The sequence below is a fragment of the Pleurodeles waltl genome, chromosome 3_1 (genome assembly GCF_031143425.1).
Source record: "Pleurodeles waltl isolate 20211129_DDA chromosome 3_1, aPleWal1.hap1.20221129, whole genome shotgun sequence".
Taxonomy (NCBI): Eukaryota; Metazoa; Chordata; class Amphibia; order Caudata; family Salamandridae; genus Pleurodeles; species Pleurodeles waltl.
In genome coordinates this window covers 1,039,890,230-1,039,906,122 of record NC_090440.1, presented here as the reverse complement: position 1 = coordinate 1,039,906,122, position 15,893 = coordinate 1,039,890,230, and the positions used below count along the sequence as shown (strand labels likewise).

Below are 15,893 nucleotides of genomic sequence, written 5' to 3'. Positions count from 1 at the left end.
ATTACGATGTCATGTGTGCGCCCCAAAAAGGGTGAGGCAGCTAGATAAACGAACAAAATGATAACAGCTGTGTGTTAGGTAAGCACTTTTTTGTAGAAGCACACAACACCTCCCTAATCAGTACATGTACTCCTGGCTCCCAAAATGTGGGAGCAGCCAAAGCCCCTCTCCTGACGATTCTCACATAACTGTCTTGCGATAGCTGAGCTATCACATCAGATCATAAACAGGGAAGACTGGAATGTTTAGGGCAGAAAAGATCAAGGTAAGGACTGAAAAGGACACACCGGTTTTTCCCACAACTGACTTTACTGTTAAATCCAAATTTTGTTTTGAGCCTCTGGGGTTCTGAAAAGTAATGCATGGTCCAAACAGCTCCAAATCACATTAAGAAGCAATCAGATGTTCACTAGATGTAAATAAACAATGTCATTTACATAAGCAAAAGAGATATAAAAATGAATGATTTAAAAAAATAAAAACTAATAGTAATATTTATGGGCTGACATAATGCATCCTAAAATACACAAATCACCAGAGGACTGTAGATCGTTGTTGTGAAAGGCGGTAAGATCACTCAGGAATCTATATATTAGACTATTCAAGTTACACAGAGAATCTTTATGCAGTGACCATTTGCATCACTGTAGCTATCACTGACCTATGGGAAAGAGGGGGGCAGTGAGAGGACTCCTAGGACCACAGTTGATCACGTAAGAAGGTCAAAATCTTTGCAGAGCCCAGACCCAATTTATTAACAATAGCTGCATTCATACTGTGTTTTTAAGTGAAATTTCTTGTAACAGCGTTTGGTTATGGTGTGAAGTCTAGGGATATCCCAGAATCAAGAGGGCCAATTTTATTTCTAAACTAAGAAAATAATCAAAAGGATGGTAAGTTCTGATCTTTATATCTTAGCCTATTTGTGCAAAAGTGCTCATGATGGACAGCAACTACTTATGCTATGTCTAAGTTTCCAGTGACCCTTTCATTATTATGATACATACCTCACTCACCCATCGATCACCCTCATTCTTTCTGCTGGGCCATGGAACTACCTTGCCAGCCTTGTTGCCTAGATCGAATATTTTACCGCATTGCATCATGTACTGGTTTCATGCCCTATTTAGTGTCTTATATTCTGTTTTGTATACACTTATTTGTGTTTCACATGTGGGTTGTTACTTAAAAAGAAGATCCTTTTCAATTACATAAGTGTTTCTTCCACTATTTTCTCATTCTAGCCTCTCTTCCTGTTTAATACCTTCTTTTTTACAGTTTTGTATGCTTCTAGACTATAATTCTGGACTCATCTGACTTTTTGTCAGGCAGAACTTTGTCTGTGATAGCCTCACATCTGTCAATCACCTTTCTATCCAGTAATATCCATGTATCAGGCTTCTACTCTAGAGCAGACTGAGACTAGGACAGATATTTGCCCAAAAGACTGTTGACAAATAGAAACCCTACATCAACTAATGGGCATGGGTAAAAATAAAAATATTCTGGGCCATGATGCAAGTTGCACTGGTTTAGAAGGAGACACGTTCCAAATTATCAGCCCTGGATATATGGCAGGAACACACTCCTGCCAAATACACTCAAACTTTTTGCAATATAGGGCTATGGATGCCTGTAAAGATATTGCTAGACAATGAGGTAGTGGAGAAGTCCTGACACTCAGAGAATAAGATCAATATGGAGGGGTGCAATTCGGCTGAAAAGAGTAAATATAAAAGTAGAGGATTCCCAAGGAAATATAAAATAGATAATTTTGTTTGAATATTAAGAACAAGAGATTTTATGTCAAGACAGGAAGCTAGCATTATGCACGAACCTTTTATTCACTCATGAACAGCGCCTTTAAAAGCTTCCAACATAGAAGGTTGAAACATCATAATAAATTAGAACTTTCAGTTACATAAATGCTCCTTGCCTACATCTTTTTCCTGTTTTGTTTGCTGCTTCTGAGCAGATAAGTATACTTGTGTTTTTAGCGCTCTAGAACCAAAGCTAAATAATATTAATAAGGAATCCTGAGTTGCATGTTGAAGTTACCCAATTTACGGGTCAGAATGTTTATTTAGACTAAGTAGTTTAGTATTTCTGTATTTATGTTTGAGTAAATTAAAAACAAAATACATATTATTTGGTTATGGACCACAATATTTTGATAATAGTTGTATTTGTTTGAGGTAGGTGCAAGTTTTTTTGCTTATTTTCAACCTTTGGAAAGACAATGCATAAGTATTTAAAAAAAGAAACAGGATGCTTACCTGGCGATGCAAGCGCGAGGGATGGTTGGTATCTCGCACTCGGGTATTTCAGAGTTGATAGTACATCCGATATGCCTAGCACGAGGGAGTTTGTTCGCTCCTGGTACAAGCATGTAGCGGCATAGTTAGGTAAACAGCCTTTGAATTAGGCGCCTGTTTCAAGAGGAAATAGACCGGATTTTCGGGACATCAGTTTCTATAGGGAGTAGACTCTGTTTCACAACAGGTGCTCTCCATTCCAACGTTGGTATGATTGGTTTACACCTAATTGACACATTTGATTTACCTGTAAGTCCCTTGTACAGTAGTATCCCTATACCCAGGGCCTGTAAATTAAATGTTAATAGTGGGACTGCAGCGCTGCTTGCGCCACCCACAGAGGTAGCCTTTCAAACCTGTCTCAGGCCTGCTAGCACAGGGCCGGCGTGCACAGTTTTCTGCTACAGGGACCTGGCATCTAATTTTACTTGCCAGGCCCAGAACTCCCCTTTTACTACATGTAAGTCACGCCTAAGGTAGGTTCTAGCTAGCCTTATAGGCAGGTTGCTATGTATGTAGAAGGCAGGACATGAGCCTGATTGTGTGGCCTTTCCAGGTAGTGACAAACAGCCTATTTGGTTTCTCACTGCTGTGAGTGCTGCCTTGCTCATAGGATTGTATTGGAAATGCCCTGCCTTATGACTAGGGGGTATTGTCTGATTTATGAGGGCTAGCGTAGTCATGTTTGGTATGGTTACAATGGTAGTGAGAAAGGCTGCCTACTGGTGTAGGTGGATTTTTTATTACCATTATAGAAATTCCACTTCTAGAAAGTGAGCATTTCTCTGTGCTTATGACTGGTGTTTTGCAGCTTGACTACAATCCACATCTGGGGCAGAGTGACAGCTGGGCCTTGTGCATACTTTTCAGACAGTCTGTACACAGGGAGGGTGGAGGTGTCACAGAGATGCATCTGCATACTCAATGGTCTTCCTAGGCTGAGAGAAAGGGAGGTGGGGCACACCTGCATTTGTAAAGGCTGTGTCCTGGCCTCACACAAAGGGCTTATTTACCCTCAACTGATGTCTGGAGCCTGTGCTGAAGGAGAGAGGGGACACTCCTAGAACCAGTTGTAACTGGTTGGAACCTCTTCCCCACCCCCACCTTTGTGAGTGCTTTGCAAAATGAGTATAAGTGCAGGGCCTTTCCCCCACAAATTTGGACATTAATGGACTACTGAATTGGACACAGAATGCTGCTGGAGGGGCTCACCATGAACCGCCTGGGACTGCTGCTGCTGTGCTGACCTGTGACCTGCCTGCTTGTTGGTCCTTGCACCTCTGTGCTCCCCCTTTCTGTCTCCATGGGCTGGGTGGTGTGGCCCCTGCCTCTTGCATCTACCTGCTTCTTCACGACAGACTACTGTAAGTGCAAGGAAGAGCGCTTTATTTTATGAACAAGCGCCTTGAGAGCACTTCCCTTTTATGGTCTTAGCACTTTGAGAGCGCTTTCTTTTTATAGACATTGCACGTTGAGAGCGTGTTCCTGTGTTGCCACTGGAGGGCTCTCCACCGCAATCCAGGCAGCTTGCATTTGCGAAGGGCGACCGAAGCACGCTATGCTGTGTGCCCCCGGGGCACAGAAAGGCGAAGTCCAGAGCAATCACTCTCTGCTCCAGTGGCACAGGCAGGCGCACATTGCCTGAGCCTGTGGTAGCCACGACCGAGCTGCAGAGAAAGTCGCCAGCGAAGGGCTCATTACACGCCTCAGGATGAGTGCACCACCGGCAGTGAGGTTGTGAACGGTGCTCCCAGACCAGGAGGGGGGCACCGGAGAAGCAGGACACGGGGAGGCGAGGGTGTGTCCCTCTCCCCACGTCACTACACTAGGAGCGTGAATGCTCCAGTAGTGCTTTGGGGCCACTGGACTCTCCAACCCCCTCCACACACCCCCTCTCTACTCCCCCCTTTCTCCCCCTGAGAGAGGGTCAGACAAGGCCCCGGTGGTTTTGTATTGTGTGGCACATAAAGAGGCCGGGGTAGTGACCCTTGACAGACGTCCCTGGCCTGCAAACCCTAGATAGGGCTCAGAGCGCAGGAGCTCCTAGATTGGAACACGCGAGTCCCAAGTTAACGCATCACCACCCCTAGTGATATGTCACGCTTTGACGGACATATGCTTAGCGTGGTATGTGCATTTTTCCTTGGGACCCGACATATGCTCTGGGAAAGTATTCTCTGGATGTGTGCATTCAGGGTAGTGTCTGGACCCCTTTGATAATGAGCTGACATTTTGTTGTATTGTGTGCTTTACCATGATATAGCCATTCTTGGTGATGTGGATATGGCCTATTGACATTTATGTTTACTATGACATGTGCATTTCTTTAGTAATGTTTGCCTGACTGTTAGAAATGGGGTCTTTGGTTGACGGTCAGGTTACCCCCCCGTTCAAGCAAGGACCCTCACTCTTGTCTGGGTAAAAGAGAATCACCCTCAGCTAACCCCTGCTTACCCCCTTGGTAGCTTGGCAGAGCAGTAGGCTTAACTTCAGAGTGCTTAGTGTAAAGTATTTGTACCAACACATACAGTAATTCAAATGAAAACACTACAAAATGACACAACAAAGGTTTAGAAAATAGAAATTATTTATCTAAACAAAACAAGACCAAAACGACAAAAAGCCACAATACACAAGTCTAGTTATCAATTAAAAAGCAAAAAGAGACTTTATGTAGTTTAAAACACCCAATAACACTGTTACCGTGAAAATGTACCTTAGGTGCGTCAAAAATAACCCAGCACGGACGAGTGTGCGTCAAAAAGGTCTTGCGATGCGCCAATTCCACTCACGAGCGAGACCTTGCGTCATTTCTCCTTTTCGTCGGGTCGGGCGCGTCGTTTCTTCTCTCCGCAGGAGAGTGATGCGTCGAGCCGGTCAGCACTCTCACTCCGGGCAGGCCTTGTGTTGTTTTTACACGCCCAGCGGTACTTGCGTTGGAAATCCAGCCACACACAATGATCCAAAACCCACATTGCAATCTCACCAGCCTCTGTCAGCGATGCTGCGCCTCGTTTCTCCAGCTCCGTGCGTCAATTCTTCGGTCGAGTTGCATGCGAGCATCGATTTTCAGCCGTGAAGCCAGCGGCGCTGCAATTTTTCAGCCGCAGATCAGAGTTGCATCAATCTTTTCCCCACACGGCGTTCTGTGCGTGGATTTCTTCCTCTTAGGCTACCAGCTTCTCCTTTCAGGGTCCCAGGAAAGGGATGGACACCACAGGGCAGAGTAGGAGTCTCTCCAGAGACTCCAGGTGCTGGCAGAGAGAAGTCTCTGCTGTCCCTGAGACTTCAAACAACAGGAGGCACGCTTTAGATCAAGACCTTGGAGATCTTCACAAGAAAGAAGGCAACACAAAGTCCGGTCTTTGTCCTCTTACTCTGGCAGGAGCAGCAACTGCAGGATAGCTCCACAAAGCACAGTCACAGGCAGGGCAGCTCTTCTTCCTCAGCTCTTCAGCTCTTCTCCAGGCAGAGGTTCCTCTTGGTTTCCAGAAGTGTTCTAAAGTCTGTGGTTTTGGATGCCCTTCTCATACTTAATTTCTCCTTTGAAGTAGGCCTACTTCAAAGTAAAGTCTCTTTTGAAGGTGAAATCCTGCATTGCCCAGGCCAGGCCCCAGACACTCACCAGGGGGCTGGAGACTGCACTGTGTGAGAGCAGGCACAGCCCGTTCAGGTGTGAGTGACCACTCCTCCCCTTCCTCCTAGCACAGATGGCTCATCAGGAAATGCAGACTACACCCCAGCTCCCTTTGTGTCACTGTCTAGTGTGAGGTGCAACCAGCCCTACTGTCACACTGACCCAGACAGGGAATCCACACTTTCAAACAAACAATCTTAAAACCAACTTTACTAAAAGATGTATTTTTAAATTTTGAGCTCAGAGACCCCAAACTCCACATGTCCATCCGCTCGCAAAGGGAATCTACACTTTAATCAGCTTTAAAGGTAGCCCCCATGTTAACCTATGAGAGGGACAGGCCTTGCAACAGTGAAAAACTAATTTAGCAATTTTTCACTGTCAGGATGATCAGTATAGGGAAAAGTGCGGAAGACATAGTGACGCGAAGGGTTAATTAGCTTGAGCAGTGTAGATGGGTGTGATGCCTGTTGAACCCCCCGCCCAGACAACGTGGAAAAGTTAATGATATTATTTTCAAGCCTATTTGTGTAGAAGACTCCGTCTCAACCTTGAGAACGAGAGTACAGGGAGAAGATGGAATGAAAACAAAGGCTGGAGAAGAGCAGAGCAGCCAAGTACTGATAACATAGCTAGAAAATGCCAGAATGAGATAGAATTCAAGCTTCGAGTTATTTAAGCACTGAAGTGTGGGTAAGGGATTAGAAGCTCACAGATGGAATTGTGGAAGCTGCCATGGCCCAGATCTGCCTCCCTGTTTGCTGAACGTGATGCTTGAGGGGGAGAGAGGTCCAAGCAGGCGGTAGAGGGCTTCCCAGCATTTCGTGGATTAAGTTAAGTTCCACACAGGGATGAAAGGCCTTTATTTCTCTGCTCTATTATTATGACTGATTATTTATGCTTGCACTGTGTTTATAACCTGAAGTATTCATCTCGTTTATATTTTGCTTTCTAAACCTCGTAGTATGAACCTGCTACAGTAACTGAAACATGCATTTTGGTGTGCAGTAAATCAAAGCTTATCTGAGGTTATCTGAAGTATTCAACTCATTTATATTCTGCTTCCTGAATATCGTAGTGTGATGCATTTTGGTATACAGTTAATCAAAACTTATATCTGTCAATGAACTCTTTGCTTATATATATATATATGCATAGATGCTCTTTGTAGTGTGCTTATATATAAATAGATGCTTTTCATTGCTATTCTTATTCTACTATTGTTAATGTGCTAAATGCCTGCATTTACCTGCAATTCTAGTAAAGCTACATTGTATTTATAATTGGAGTGTGGTCCTTCATTGAGCGTCCTTATTGACTTATACCGAACAGGTGTCAACCAGTCACCTGGATAAGACACAGAACATTTAAAACACATTACTATATGCCCTACCTTAACCGTACACTGGACCCTGCCCTTGGGGGCTACCTAGGGCCTACCTTAGGGGTGCCTTACATGTAAGAAAAGGGAAGGTTTGGGCCTGGCAAGTGGGTACACTTGCCAAGTCGAACTTACAGTTAAAACTGCACACACAGACACTGCAGTGGCAGGTCTGAGACATGATTACAGAGCTACTCATGTGGGTGGCACAACCAGTGCTGCAGGCCCACTAGTAGCATTTGATTTACAGGCCCTGGACACCTCTAGTACACTGTACTAGGGACTTACTAATAAGCCAAATATGCCAATCATGGATAAGCCAATTACATACACATTTTGTAAAGGAGCACTTGCACTTTAGCACTGGTAAAGTGCCCAGAGTGACAGAAACAGCAAAATCAGAGTCCAGCACACATCAACAACCTGGGGAACAGAGGCAAAAAGTTAAGGGAGACCACACCAAGGATGAAAAGTCTATCACTGACTACTGCTTATGTTGCAGAATAATCAGTAACATATGAGTTCTATGTGACTACTGATACTTTCACAGAGTAATAGTACTGTGTAATATTCTGTCAACTGCTTGGATAGCAGGATATTATTGACAAGTTGTGTTTGGTCTAATGCTGTTGTGTACAATACAGTTTATTTTTATATAAATTGGTGTTGTGTTTCCTTTGTGGTGGGGATAGTGCGTTGTGTGTGTTGTGCAAACGCTTTACACATTCCCTCTGGGATAGGCCTGACTGCTTGTGCCAAGCTACCAAGGGGGTGGGCAGGGGTTACCTTGGGTGTGTAGGTCTCTCGCCCTGACTAGAGTGGGTGGGTTCTGCCTAGCTTAGGTGCATACCCTAGCCAACCAGAAACCCCATTAAGTTAAGAAGTGTTGTCCAGGAATCTTTAAAAAAGAATTTAAAAAAGAAAAGAGAGGCAGCTCATTTAGATGACAAAGAATATTTTTGTATCTCAGATGAGGATGAGATACAAAGAGGGCCAGGAGTAAAATGTATAAGAAAGAGGAAACCTATTGAGATTACATCCAATAATAAGGGTGTCCTAGGTGGCTCAGAGGGAGATGGAGTTCTAGGCGGCTCAGAGGGTGAAGGTATCCGAAGTGGCATGCAAAAGGCAGTCAAGCTCTGCAAGTGATATGCCATCACATGACCTGGAGTTAAGAGAAGAAACATCCAATTTGGATGAATATATACTTGATTTGGTTTACAATGATCACACAGATGATAAGTTAGGGGAGAGTGGTGATGAGAAGTCTAAAAAGATAAAGAAATTACCAGATCCTATGGGGAAAAATCTTTGACCCACATGATATACTGCACCACTGGGGAAAGGACCAGTGGCCTTTGGACCAGGTGTCTGAATATATATCGTCATTGGATAAGGAAGCCCCTAGAGAAAGAGAAGCATCATATTATGAGGACTAAGTGCTATCGGCCAGTGATCGATGATAAGGTGACGGTGGCTCCAAACCTAGATCCAGAGCTCATCACTTACTTATTTAAATTGGGCGAGATCAAAGGAAGGGATTGGAAAGAGATTTCAAACAATGCCAAGACAGGATTCTAGACGTTCTGGATCCATTGGCAAGAATATTCGATTTAGTGGAGGATGCATACCTTAAAGGAAAGGATCTGAATATAAATCTTATAAGGAATTGGTGCCATTGTGCCACATGTTTTTTGAGCAATGCAAATGAAGGTCTTCTTGAGGAGAGGTGCAAAAAAGTTTTAATGCACATGAACCCAAAGTTGGGTGAGTTGGCAAAAAGAGAAATGAGTGAGGATCCCGAAGGCCTTTTATTTGGTGAGGGAATGGTGAGAGCCTTAGGGAAATACATCCAGACTTTTACAAGCTTGGATAATGCACAATTTAATATGAATAAAGTTTTCAACAGAAACAGGTTTTTTAGACAGGCTGAAAGGAGAGGGCAACCTTTCAGCCAGACAAATTATAAGACCCCAGTCCACTGTTTACCAGACAAGTTAAAACTACGGAGGTGCCAGAGGTAACTAAGGAGGTTTCTAACCCCAAGGGGGAAAAGTATGGATCGAGAAGCGGTTCAGGGCAAGAAAGGAGTTCAGGACAAGGTGAGTATAAGGATAGTTACTTGGCTTTACCCAATTAAAGGGGGAGGAAGATTAAAGTTGTTCCAAGATCACTGGAAACAGATACCAAAAGATGTTTGTGTTGTCGTAAAGACTCTCGTTATAGCAACAAGACTGCTGGATTTGGGTGGCAGCACCACAGAATGCGGGGACTGGATCTGATCCTGTGCAGTGTGACAGCTGTCAGCCTGACCCTTCCGGCCAGCTAGCACCACCTCACCAGTATCCAAGAGTAAAAGGTGATTTGTGGCAGTCCTTCATATGTCATCTGGATTTCTCAGGGGAAATCGCGGTGAAACAGATGTCACCTCTTTCTCTCAGTCACATTATGACTCATACAAACAAAGGCAAAACAGAAGCAGAACTAGGTTCCATAGGTTTTACTGAATCAACTGCATTCTATATAAAAAGGCATGTATTCTGATTATAAGAATGATAAAACATAATAAAATCAAAGCAGTGACAAGAAAAGTGAAACATAGAAAAAGTCCTACCATAGTGTCACAAAAATAGTTCTAAAATCCCTACCTGCACTACTAAGGTTCTCTACAAGAGCATGGCTGGGTGAGCCCTAAATTGCCCATCAGGCGAACTGAGAGAACCCCATGCGCCATACCTGTGATTGTAGGTAAAGAAGTCTGTTGGTCTACTGCGAATTGTCCCACATTGAGGGAGAGACTGCATAAGGTCTCAGCCGAAACTGCAAAGGCGACATGCAGTGTACGATGGCAGCTGGCTGGAATTCCACTCTATCGTGTAGGGGGCAGTGAGGGGTTTTATAACAAAACATCTGGTTTTCTGAGAAAACAGCCATGGTGTGGCAACATGTATATTTCTGTGTATAAAAGTTGTGGACACGATGAACGCTTTGTGCCTGCAATAATTTGTAACGTATCACGCACAACCCTGAATGAGACACAGAATGAAAATGTTGTGCAGAGAAAAGAATAAAAACATCCCCACTAAAATAAGGCTTCTAGTAAAATAATATAGAAATAAAAAATGCATGCCTCAGAGTGAAAGGGCACAAACTCCAGGCCTAAGCTAAAATAACGTGCCTGTGTAATAGCTAAATTAACCTCACAACAGGGTTTTGGAAACTGAGAAAGGATATTAAATAGAGTTTACAACTCAGCCCCACCAGATAAGAGAGCCAAACAAATTGGTGTTCAAGGAAGATTTAGAAGGTATTGTAATGGAGGAAAAAAGAAGATGCTAGTGAAAGGGACACTAGTGGAGGTAAGAGAGGAGAGAAAAGGTTTCAGGAGTATGCTCTTTTTTTTGTAGAAAAAAGGGACAAAAGATGGAACCCGGTAATAAATTTTAAATATTTAAACCAATTTGTAACTTACAGGCATTTCAAAATGAAGGGGTGCATCTGTTACGGGCATGCTTCAAGAGCAAGACTGGATGGTGAAAATGGATGTCAATAAAACCTACTTTACAATTCCTATAGAGTAGGAAAGCCAGAAATACTTACAATTCAGATGGAAGGGAGTTCTATACCAATTTCAGTGTCTTTCATTCAGGCTATCCGCAGTCCCTTGGTGCTTTACATACGTTTCTAAGCCAGTAGTGTGTATCCTAAGGAAAAAGGGCATATGGATGATAAAATACTTGGGACGATATTCTGTTGATGGGTCAGTATATAAAAGAGTTAAAAGGGCATTTGATTCTAGTGAAGGATTTATTGGAATATTTCGGTTCCATAGTGAACATGAAAAAAATCAGTTTTAACACCAACCCAATGGATAGAGTTTCTGGGATTTTTAGCAGACACAATGGTTTGACATTTACAATTACCAGAGTAAAAAAAATAGAAAGACAAGGCTAGTGGTACATGCCTTGTTGAAGGAGGGTGTGAAGTTGAGAGATGGCTCGAGTGATTGGTCTATTATCTGCATCGATACACTATATTTTTCCAGGGCCATTACATTACTGAGCACTACAGTGGTTGAAGACACAGGGTCTATTCTGAGACCTGTAGTATGGAGACAGGGTAGCCATGAATCTAGATACAAAGGTGGAATTGCAATGGTGGAAGGAGAATTTGGAGGCATGGAATGGAAAGACGATATTTGGAGAAACATCTGATTTCATTCTGGAAACCTATGTGAGCAATTTAGGATAGGGAGCATTGAGCATTATGCTCAGGACATGAAACAGGAGGAGTATGGAATGCCTTAGAAAGGGAGAGTCACATAAATTGATGAGAAATGAGGGCAGGATTGTTAACCTTGCAGAGTTTCAGGAGACAGTTAAAAGGTCATTCTGTTCTTTTAGATGAGAAACATATCAGCAGTGACCTATATCAACAATCTGGGTGGAACCAGGTCAAAGAGGTTGTAAGATTTAACTCAAGAAACAAGGGTGTTTTGTTTGGAACACAACATTATCCTGAAAGCAGAATACTTACCTGGCGTTTACAATGTGCTAGCAGACTGGAATTCAAGGAATTTATCAGATTACAGAGATCGGAAACTGAGGGAGGATTTGTTTCAGAGGAATCAGGAGATTTTGGGTCCCTTTTGGGTGGGTGTTTTGCATCCAGATTGACAACCCATTTACAGAATTTTATAAGTTGGAGACCTGATCTATGAGCTATAGCGGTGGATGCATTCACACAAGACTGGAGGAAAATGAGAGAATATGCTTTCCCTCCTTTTTCAATTCAGAAGTTGTTAGTTCATGTGAGAAAACTGAGTCGTCAAATAGTTTTGTTAACCCTGTTTTGGAAAACTTAAGCTTGGTTCCCTTTGATACAGTCCTGTGAAGGACTCTTAAAGGGAGAAGAACAAGATTAACATACTTTATTGTTAGCGGGTTTACTCAACCTTCTAGTATGAAAGTATCAGGAACTCAGGAAGATTTTCAGGCCTTTCGGGAACAGCTACAGAGCGACTCGATGAATCTTGGATATATGGTACTAGAAAGAGATACAGAAGGGCATGGAGAGTTTGACTACACTGGCGCATGGAAAGGGATTTGGATCCTGTTCAGGGAGGTGAAGTTGAAGTAGCTAATTTTTTTGGCAGAATTAATTGAGAGAGGATTAACATACAGGACTGTTAATTGCTATATGTCGGCAGTAGCGACAGGACGTGCTTTGGTTCAAGGAATTTCTGTTGGAAGAAGTCCTTTAGTATGCAGAGTGATGAAAGGGGTTAGGCTGAGAAGACCACAGAGAGCTAAGTATTCGACTTTTGGGATGTAGATGTAGTGCTCAAACATTCTGAAAGTTGGCCAGGCAAAACGTAATTGGGTGTACAGGAATTGTCTTGGAAAATTAGCAACATTGTTGTGTTCGATTGCATTCAGGAGAGTATCTAATATTAGGGCTTTGAAAGTATCTAGTACATTTTATCAACCAGATGGGGCAATTTCTGAAACATGGAAGAGTTTAGTTTTTTATCCAAGTTTTGAAGACAACCTCAAATTGTGCATGGTGAGGTGTTTAAAGGAGTATGACTGTAGAATGTCAGAGAGGAGATGCTCAGGGGAAGAGCAATGGTGCATTTCCTATGTTAAACCTTTTAAATAAAGCTGTTACAAATGCAACAATTGCAAGATGGGAAAAACCTGTAATGAATGAAGCGGGTGTATATTTGTCTAAATTTACAGCTCATTTTGCCAGAGGAGCCATGGCGAGTAAGATGTTTATGTCAGGGGGACAAGTGGAGGACATGTTAAAGACAGCAGATTGATCTAATGCAAACGCTTTCCGAAGATTCTATTTTAAAGCTGCAGACTATGTTTCAAGGTAGGTCTTGAAAAGCTTTAAACATGTATAATGTAAGCCTACGGTCTTGACATAAAATGATGATTCTTAAAAGGTTAACTGAATAAAGAATCACAATTGTATTAAAGACAAGGAGGCTAACATTAACCCATCCACTCTTCCCACTTTGGAGGAATATTTTCAGGTGGGAAGAGAAAATAAATGGACAGTAGGAATGTGTTATATTGAATAACTTGAAGTAGTTGTTTGGAATTACAGTGATGAACAAAGGAAAAACAAACATGGATATCTGTTTTTCTTGATTTATGCTACTGAAAGTTCTAATTTATTAATTAATTTATTATGATGTTTCAAGGTTCTATGCTGGAACCTTTTAAAGGTGCTGTTCAGGAGCGAATAAAAAGGTTTATGCATGATGCTAGCCTCCCTGTCTTTAATAAAATACTGACTCTTTATTCAGTGAACCTTAAAGAAACATAATTTCTCCCTCTCTCCTCGCAGATGTGTTGGTGTCAGCTTAAATGTCACATAATATAAACATTTGTTCACAAGCCTGAGCTATCTGTTTTACAGTGTCAATGCTATAACAAGTTTATGTTCAAAAAAGGTAAAATAATAAAAAATATATTTTTGTTTAAAAAAAAAAAAATGGCAACCATAAGCCTAATTTTTGCATCTTATTCTATGCTGATCCACTTGAAATTATATTGTTTTGAGCTAATTCAACCATGTTAGCATTGAGCGTACCTTATTGAGGCTGAGAAGGGCATTATATTCTAATCCATGAGGATATGACGACTATAGAACATTTTCACACCTTTTTATGGGTAACAGGTTTTCATTGTGTACCAACAATGACTGATTGTTTTATTTCTGGCTGCAGGTAGAGAAAACTTGAGGGCAAGTTTAGCAAAGCTAGTGTTTCCAATAGAAAGTTACACCCACAAGGAGAAAGCTGAATGTGAAGGCGAATTTCCTATCACGGTTATCTTTACAAGGTCACACAGATGAAGCTAATTATCAGGATGCACAATAGGATTTCAGGAACCGGCAGGAAATGTGTTAGGTTATGGGACGGGGCAGAGTGGAGCTATAAGAATGACAGACTTAAGAAGTAAGGATGATTAAGAATTATATAACGAGGGAGGACTTGGTAACGGAGAGAAAAGTGTGTGTACAAGTTAATGCTTCTTGAATGTCAACAAGACAGGTACGTGGTAGATAACGGCATGAGGAAGGAAAAGTTCTCAATTTGTTCTGTAATTTTGTGGGTGCTATTTATTGACAAGATGCACAAGGTCACACGGGAATTATACATGAGCAGAATACAGTGACTTATGGTGACCATTATTGTATTATGGAATGGAAAAAATAAAAATAATGTCAAATGCAAAAAAAGGACAGCTTTAATGTGAATGTTCACAAATGAAACAAGACTGATATGCGTTCTGCTTTTTTAATCCATCCTCAACCCAACACTGTTATGAATCAAAACAATGATTTGGCGATCTTCACTAAATCTAATGCACTAAAGTGGGAGCAGAATAAGCAAGATCAATTCACAGTCTCACTCACTGGAGTTAATTTTAGATATGCTTCTGACATGAGGCGGTTTGATAGCAATAGCAATCAATTTTGCAATGAGACTACAGGTACCGAGTGCAATCACTTACGTTAATCAGCTGCCTTCATGAAAGGAGGGTTCTTTGGCGGGCCCTCTTAATCAACTCATTCTACTTTGGTCTCAGGCATCAAAACATTTCATAAGAAATCTGACAAGTCTGCATTAAAACTGGACAGTTCATTTTTTGGCCACCTTTGTCAGAGCAACCAATATGAACTCATACTGGCTTTCACGAAAGTCACTAAACTTCAGCCTGTGCCTAAAAACCAATTGTTGACATGTGTCCCTTTCCAAATATGCTACATTTGCTAACTAATGTTATGAAAATGAAGTCAAAGTTAAAGTGTGGCAGTTAAAGTTACAAAATAATTTGAAAAATGAAACCACCAATTTTGTTACGGAGAAATATTTGATTTTCTTATGAAATAATATGGAGGCTTAAAGCAACCCCCGCCCCTGATGAATGGAGAAAAGGCATTCAACCACAAAAAATGTAATCATGGCCAGGCAAATGAAAAACTCATAAAAGTTAAAAAGACATGCACCTTGTAAGCTATCCTCAGCATTAGGGTAAGAAGTCAGCCTCCATCAAAGTACTAAGCTAGCTTCATGAATAACTTCATTTAAAGCTTATAACTATGAAATTACCGTTTTCAAGGATAATATAGTGATGATGCAAAAGTGTTAGAACGGGGTACAAGCTGAGAAGTGTACTCCCTTGAAAGTAGTTGATAAGTGCCTGATGCTCCGAATAATCATTCATGCCTAATCAATAGAAGCGCTCATCACCTGATCCAATTAGATTGGTTAAAAAAAGGCTTTGGCAAGAAAATGGCTTTGCCTGAGGATCCCCGGGAAGTGTAGCTCTCAGAAGGCTGTACTTGGGAAAGTAATTCTTAATACAGGTTAAGGTGATCACGGGCCCTATTAGGGCTGGAATGAGTGATAAGGCACAAAATTATCTGCTGAGAAACGTGTTAATTGCAGCTGCTGTGGTGAACAGTATAATAATGGCCAGTATAGTCAAACTGAATGAACATTAGAAGACATAAAATTGATCATTTTTCAATTACATGT

At 41.8% G+C, this 15,893-nt stretch overlaps 1 protein-coding gene across 3 annotated transcripts in view; it reads right to left on the bottom strand.

Moving 5' to 3' along the window:
- C3_1H2orf76 (chromosome 3_1 C2orf76 homolog) overlaps nt 1-15,893 on the bottom strand; it is a 141,878-nt gene that overhangs the window by 118,041 nt on the left and 7,944 nt on the right. Inside the window, exon 2 of one of the 3 annotated variants that reach the window (XM_069224331.1) lies at nt 10,934-11,037. The exons of the other annotated variants lie outside the window; for them this stretch is intronic. The gene's annotated coding sequence lies outside the window, so the exon portion shown is untranslated. The remainder of the gene's footprint in view (nt 1-10,933; nt 11,038-15,893) is intronic. 3 annotated transcript variants of the gene reach the window in all.